Here is a 7256-nt window from a genome sequence, read left to right as displayed (position 1 = left end):
TATGAGCAAATCTTACGTTTAGTAATAGGACTGAAAATCAGATTTCAGAATAATCCCAGAACGGATAAAAAACAAAGGACAAACAGCTACAATGGATATGTGCTTGAATATAAAATGGTACTTGAATGTGTTATGCAATTCTCTGGACATCTGCATGGATGTTCTTGTACATTCATTCAACATACTGTACTATATGATCTGAATTTCAACCAGAAAAGTGGCAAGAATGACTCACAAAGGGCACTGCATAGTTACTGAATAATAAGAAGAGTCCAGCAGTGCTGCCTTGTGGTACCACATCAGTTTTCTTAGTACACTGAAATGCAAATGTGCATTGTTGTTGTTGGTTACAGTGGTAAAATTGAAATTGGAGGAAGCAGATGCTGTAATCTGATGATGGTGTTCTTGCTGAGTCTGAAGAATCACTTCAAGAGCTAGTAATGAGAGTCGCTGAAGCTAGTGTTGATTACAGACTACATCAGAATGTAAAAAAATAAGGTGATGACACTTCTGAAATGGCATATTGCAGCCACAATGTAAACTGGAAATAAAGAGGTTGATCAAGGAAGGAAATTCTAAATCTACAGCATGAAGAAATGGACATTCCCACTTCTGGTAGAAACTAGGTATTGATCCCTTGTGCATGCACGTGTATGAAAGTTATAGACACTTATGCTTCATAAAGATTTTGTCAATACAAAATCCAGATGCATATATGCCTTGATTTGATCTGTCTCTAGGTATAGGGAGACTCTGCATGGGAGACATGGGAGAGGACAGTGGCAGGAATAGAGAGAGAGTCAGAAATCACAGATGAAAAGAGCAATACTGCTTTGTAATATAATGCTAACAAAAAATACCATGCATGCCATATTGCAAATGACAATGAGATTAAGAAATCAAAATATTTTTAGCTCAATTTCCCCACAAAGCAGCAGGAACTCTGCTGGGAAAAGGAACAGGAAGCACAAAAGTAACTCATCAAAGTGTACGTGTATCGAGTGCTCAATTTTCATTATTTTATCCCTTGGATTCTTTGTCTCAGCTTGGACTATATATGGGTGCTATTTTCATCAAAGGTCCCTTCTTCCAGAGTGGACCAGGCATCAACTTCTTTAGTCATGAAATATTAAGTCTTCTTGCTGTAATATTTTATAATATTGCATCCTGGCCAGTGGCCACATCATTTCCAGTTCATAAAGTGCACCAGCATCAATCAGACACTAATGCTGAGGAGGTAGAAAAGCTTTTGGAAAATTGAAGTGATCCCCGAGTTTTTGTACTACAAGTAAGTCTTGACTACAACTCAAGAACTCCCAATTAAGACTCCAAGAACTAGTGATTCTCTGTGATGGACTAATTTACAGCAATTGAAAATAGTTGCAAACTGCTGAATCTTCCATGTTGTGAACAACCTGAACTCTTTAGACCTAGTTTTATTTTAATCATCCAGGAGGCAAGAAACAACAATATGAAGAAAGTTAATGGACTGGCTATTTTATATCAGTCTAAAAAAAATAAAATGTGTTTCCCTTTAAAATGCCATTGTTGTGTCACACTACTTGTGACACATCATGTCGTGCGGTGTGAATTCAGATAGCAGTCAGTAGCTGAGCCAAGCACTCAGCAGATGTTTAAGAGACCAGGTGGCCATAAGAAATGGGTAATTTTAGATCTCTCCAAATAGTTCAGCAGCCAGGATTCTTTACCGTTTGTGCATCTCCAGTCTAAATCTCTGACAGCAAGGACAGCAACTTTGATTTCCCAATGAGCACCATCCAGCATATTTAATTGTCTCTGAATGCTTAAGATTTATCCACTTGGGTTTACAGCAGAAGGACGGGAGAGGGACTAGCAGGGAAGGTAATCGCACCACAAGAACCTCTTAGCTAGCTACTTGTCAGGTTCAAAGCAGTTGGAATTGCCAATACACTTCTGCTGTTTCATGGGTCTGATGAAGTTTATTCTTCAAACTTTTTATTTCCGCACTATTTCAATTTAAATAACATAGAATACAATATAGAATAATATACATACATTTAATTGTCTCTGAATGCTTAAGATTTATCCACTTGCATTTGCCTCAGGAAAGGAAAGGGACTAACCATGAGGAATAAAAACAATACAAGTGTCTCTTAGTTAGCTACTTATCAGATTGGTATGACCTCTGCCAAACCAGTTCTAGGACTCCAGGATTTTGTCATTCCTGCAGTCCTAGAGCTGGTTTGGCAGAGGTCATACCAATCTACTATTTTAAGAATCATCCAGCATACTAGTATCATATAGTTGATAATAGTTGCCCATATTTGATATATTGCACTATATGTGTGACATTATGTGAGTGGGTAACTCTGTGTTTACACTCATCCGGAAATTTTAATAATGTCTATTATACATCTATTACAATCCATTTTATGACTCAAAGCAAGGCTGGTGAGAAAATTACCAAATAAATATGAGTTTTATCACACAAGGGATTCAAGTACTGGCTAGAGGGATTTTGAAACCTGTTGAAGAGCTCATGTTTATCCTCTTAAGGAATATTTTTGGCATGGCCCCACCAAACTTTATAACCACCAAAGAGAAACCAACAAGAAAAGTCTGCAAGAGTTTGCACTCCATGCTTAACTCTGGAATAGGCGTCACCTCTAAGAGTTTAGGAGGTTAAACGTGAGCAGATAGACAGTACTGACATGGTCAATATGTGTCAGTGCTGTCTACTATCAACTCTCAGTGACTTGATTTAAGGAGGTTTCAGTAATCAAGGGCCAAAGTCTGGACTTCCAGGGAAGAGACTAATGCTCCAGGAACTCCCTGCAGGGATGGGGTAGCAAGACACCAAGAACAGAATTCCTGCCCATATCTAAACTTTAGCATAGATTTAAGCTGTCTATGCTCTTTTCAAGGTCTATAGTAAGGGAAGTATCACTTTACTTTTCTCATGTACTGGAGTTAAAGAGTTCATTTTAGGTAATAAATTGTGTATACCGATCGCATAATCCAAAGAAGCAGTAACTGCAGTGATATAGACAAGGTACTATTTTCCTCAGTCATGATTTAGGTCACAGCTTCATCAGATTGGTTATTGCTATAGCAACCACAGCTTTTGCCTTTGTACTGAGACTTCTAATGGTATTCCACAAGGTAAAGGAAACATTCTGAAACAGAAGAGATAAAGCAGAGGTATTAAGATGTAAAGATAATCAAAGTAAAAACAAAAACAAGCTATTCTTTGCTTAAAGATTACAATAATACTCCCTTAGCTAAAGAAAAAGGCTAGAGTTAGTAAAAATAAATATAACAAGTGTTGCATGAGCTCTGGAAGGAATCAAATCATAGTAAGGTTATTAAAGCTCAGAACACAAAGGACTCTCCTCTGGTACAGAAGGTCACAGATTTAACTCCTGTGAAGGGAAAATCCAAGCATACTTCATTTGTTGTGCTTCTACACCAGCATAAGCACCTTTAATTATTTCAGTCTCTCTCTGCCTTCCACATAATGGCAAAACCCTTAGCCTTGTCAAGGAAGGTATTATTTATTGCCTAGCTCCTGTAGGAAGCTTTATTTAGTCAGCCTCGCCAACAGAATAATTTCCACAGGAAACTCTGTCCCCTCAAATTGTTTCCTAGTAATATAAAACTGAAGAGACTAAAAATTAGCTCAGTGCCCCATTTGCCGCAAGCTTACTATGTCCCATTAAAGCATTAGCGATCCTGCTTATTAAATATATTTTACATATGCTAATTTAAAACTCCAGGTCCATGTCTCTTCAAGTGTCAAGTTGCCTTTTTGTTGGACTGGCAGATGAAAAGACATAATACCACTTACATAGCGCAGCACTTTTCATCTTTAAAGTATGTTTCAAATGTTATTTTATTAAGCCTCAGCATGTTCTTTTAAGTTAGGTGTTACTATTCCTTTATTGCATGGGAAAATAAACTCAAAGATTAGGGGACTTGGCCAAGGACTTATACGGAGCTACTGAGAGCCTCTTGTGACTGCCTTCAGCTCCCTTGCATTCAGTTAACAGGACTGTGCAGGGTAGTCATCGCCTCTCAACAAGTAACCAACAGTTACTTGTTGGTTCATGCCCCTCTAAGAAAAGGGTGTCACTTGGGATGGACACTACGTTCTCTTGAATCATCAAGGGCAGTAGATACATTTAAGCAGCAATTGTTTTGCTTATGTATGATTTTGAAAATGTAGGGTCAGGCAAATTAGGTACTTAAATGTTAACTAAAGGATCTAGTCTTTCAAACACCAAGGCCTTTATTTTAAATATTTGCTGAAGTCCGTTCCTGTTTAGCAAAGCACATGCCTCAGTGCCTTTGAAGCCTATAGGACACCTCATAACTGGATTCAAGCCCATAGTGCTGGCTGGATACATTGCACAAAGTCCCAAATCATGGTGGGAAGGACGTAGCCTGGAAGTAAGTGTCAACAGCACTGGGCCCCAGTAGCATAACCAGGGCATAAGCCCCAAGCAGGGGGAGCTAGTATGGCTCCCTGCCCTGCTAGGAGTCTTTGCTATGGCAAAGGCAGCCTTGTACAGCCCCTGCCTGTCCCCAGAAGCCCTGCATAGCCCCTTCCTTCATGGTATATCTGGGGAACAGAAGAGGGGGTGGAATGATGTCCTCTCACATCCCTAGATCCTTTGCGATGGGAGCCACAGCCCTGCCCCTGGAGTTGGAGGGGATGGGGGAGAGTAGGGCACCAGAAGAAGCCTTCAGAGGGCCTGCGCTGCTTGCCTTGTGCCTCCAACACATGTTCATACTGTTATGGTGGTGGTAGCAGCAGCAGCTGAAATTCAAATGAACACAGCAGAGAGCCCTGGAAGGCAAGTTTTCCTCTCTGTTTTCCAAAGTTATCACGCTCTTGCATTTGTTTTCAGTTCAGAAGTCAGACTGATTACTCTCTTTTATTATGACTTTGTTGTGCCAGCCTACTTTTTATTGCGTCCAGGGGTTAATTACCAACCTCCCCTGACTCAAACTCAACGTTATATTTTCAGTCTCTGGGTCTGCACCTGTCTCTGAGTTCAATCAGCAGACATTGATATATTCCTGCAAATTGTGATTTTAATAAGAACCATCTCAAAACACAATTGTTATTTAATACAAAGCAATAGAAACACTCTGCTAATTTAAATCACAGGGGAACATTGGCTTATTTCAAAATTCAAGGTAAATTTCAAAATCCTGCAAGTAACAGTCACACTTGTATGTTGTGTGGGCCTGTGGGAAATGTCCAAAATACTTGTGACTCAGTACCTCAGCCCTTAGTGACTTTAGTAGTATTATCCTCTCCCTTCTCCGAAGATGACATACTTCCCAAAATTCAGTAGCACTTGGCAGAGTACGTTGGTGATTTTGATTTATTAAAAAAAATATTCAGGAAGCTTAGGAGACTGCAGTTAAGATGCCATCAAAGTGGAAATGAAGATGTAACCTTTACTATGGTGCCTCTGGTGCATCCCCATAATTTCTATGTAAATCAGTTAGTCTCTGACTGGTTCACTTGCATTTCAATTCTGCTCCTACTACAGGAAATGTCCACAGCTCTCCCTATAAAGATCTCATTTGTCAATAAGTAACACACTGAGGATATTGTCCTTCCAATTCTACCCTGTTTCACTTTGGACTTACTTATGGATGCACAAGATGGGCCAGCCCTCACTGGTATGAATTATTAGAGCTCCATTGGCTTCAATTTCACTGTCTCCCAGGCTAGAACTGTCCTTACATCATACCTTCCATCAATACAGTTTTTTATACAAGTATCTAATGTCTCATAAAGTTAAATATTATTGCCCGTACTTTAAAGTGTTGTATATATTAGCAGTGTTATAAAATCTAAACAAGAGCAGGAGGAAAAAGAAATTGTGAGTGATAGGAGTAAGGGAAGAGATTTTTTTTTCTCTTTTAAAAGATACCTTCCAAGCTCATTTTAAAAGCTGAAATTACAAGCGAATATGATTTAAAGCTATTCTGAGCCAGTTAAACTATTTTTAAAAAATGTAAAAGCTTTTATTAGCTTAACGTTCTATTTTAATCAACACAAGTAAAAATATGCATATCTTCATTGCCTTGTCAAGATTATGCACATTTTCCTCCTGACTCACGACAGCACTGATCATAATGGGTTTAATTGATATTCATGTGCATGCCATATTTACTTCTGTAGAGTTCCCGTGTAATTGAGCAATAGTTAATGGGTACTTAGGGCTCTATTCACAAGAGATTACAAATGTGTGCCTATTGGGGAGCTTTTTCCTGTGGAGTTTCCATGTGTCTGGATGGGTCCATAATCAGCACACTAGTCATCAGACAGAACAGCTGAAATTTGCAGCTCTCTGTGGTCTTCAGAGGGACAGAAATTCTGTGCTCTTTCCCAGCTCTAATTGGGGGAGGTGACTGTGAAGAGGTTTGTGAATCGAAACTGTTCAGTAGAACCACTGTAATACTTTCATTGGTTTCCAGCTAACGGGTCAGTAAATGGTTGCTATGATTTGCAACTTCAACAAACCTGGGCTAAAGTCTGAACTATCCTCCTTCTCACACAGCTTCTGCTTCATCCCTGACAGAGGCAATAAAAGCTCCTGAATTTTTGCTCCTTGAGTAAAGGGCAACCTTGTGGCCACTATAGCTATTCCCTCGTTTCTAATTTCATTTGGGCAGATGGCTGTCCTCTTGGGCTCTTGCAGGATCAGCTGGCTGATCTGTTCTTCACTCTATGACAAGTTATTCCCTTAAATCCAGAGGAATAATCTGTAGCGCTTGGAGCTAAAAGGACCCGTTGTGCCCCATGGCTACTCAGCTTATGGCAAGCAGTATTAACTGGAGCTTACATTTATGTATGGCAGATTTCATCAAGACAGATCCCAAAGCACTACTATACAAAGAGGAATTGTGCTGTACTACTAAAAAGCTATCACTAATGGTCTACAATGCAGCAGCTGTTTAACTGTGTAGAGCAGAGCTATATAGTGGTTTAGGACAGCCAATCATATATCATATCATATCATATCATATATCACAACTCAACACAACACAATGTAATGTAGCATTGTAACGTAACATAGCATAATGTAATGTAACAAGTGTGCATGCATGTGTAAGATTAAAACTGCAGGGAGATTACTCAGCATGTATATCATTTGGACTGTTGTGCTTTAATTGGTGAATGGTGTGATTATATTGACTTGTGATTTTTAAACTACTTGAACATAGCATAAGTGATATGACCCCTCAGTGCA

At 39.2% G+C, this 7256-nt stretch overlaps 1 long non-coding RNA gene across 2 annotated transcripts in view; it reads right to left on the bottom strand.

Moving 5' to 3' along the window:
• Nucleotides 1–1941: 1941 nt before the first annotated feature.
• Nucleotides 1942–7256, bottom strand: part of LOC109286016 (uncharacterized) — a 122696-nt gene continuing 117381 nt past the window's right edge. For both annotated transcript variants that reach the window (XR_002093942.2, XR_009462717.1), the window contains one exon: nucleotides 1942–3158. This is a non-coding gene — a long non-coding RNA (uncharacterized LOC109286016). The remainder of the gene's footprint in view (nucleotides 3159–7256) is intronic.

Source organism: Alligator mississippiensis, chromosome 5 (genome assembly GCF_030867095.1).
Source record: "Alligator mississippiensis isolate rAllMis1 chromosome 5, rAllMis1, whole genome shotgun sequence".
NCBI lineage: Eukaryota > Metazoa > Chordata > Crocodylia > Alligatoridae > Alligator > Alligator mississippiensis.
The sequence above is the reverse complement of the archived record's forward strand: the minus strand, read 5'-3'. Positions and strand labels throughout refer to the sequence as shown.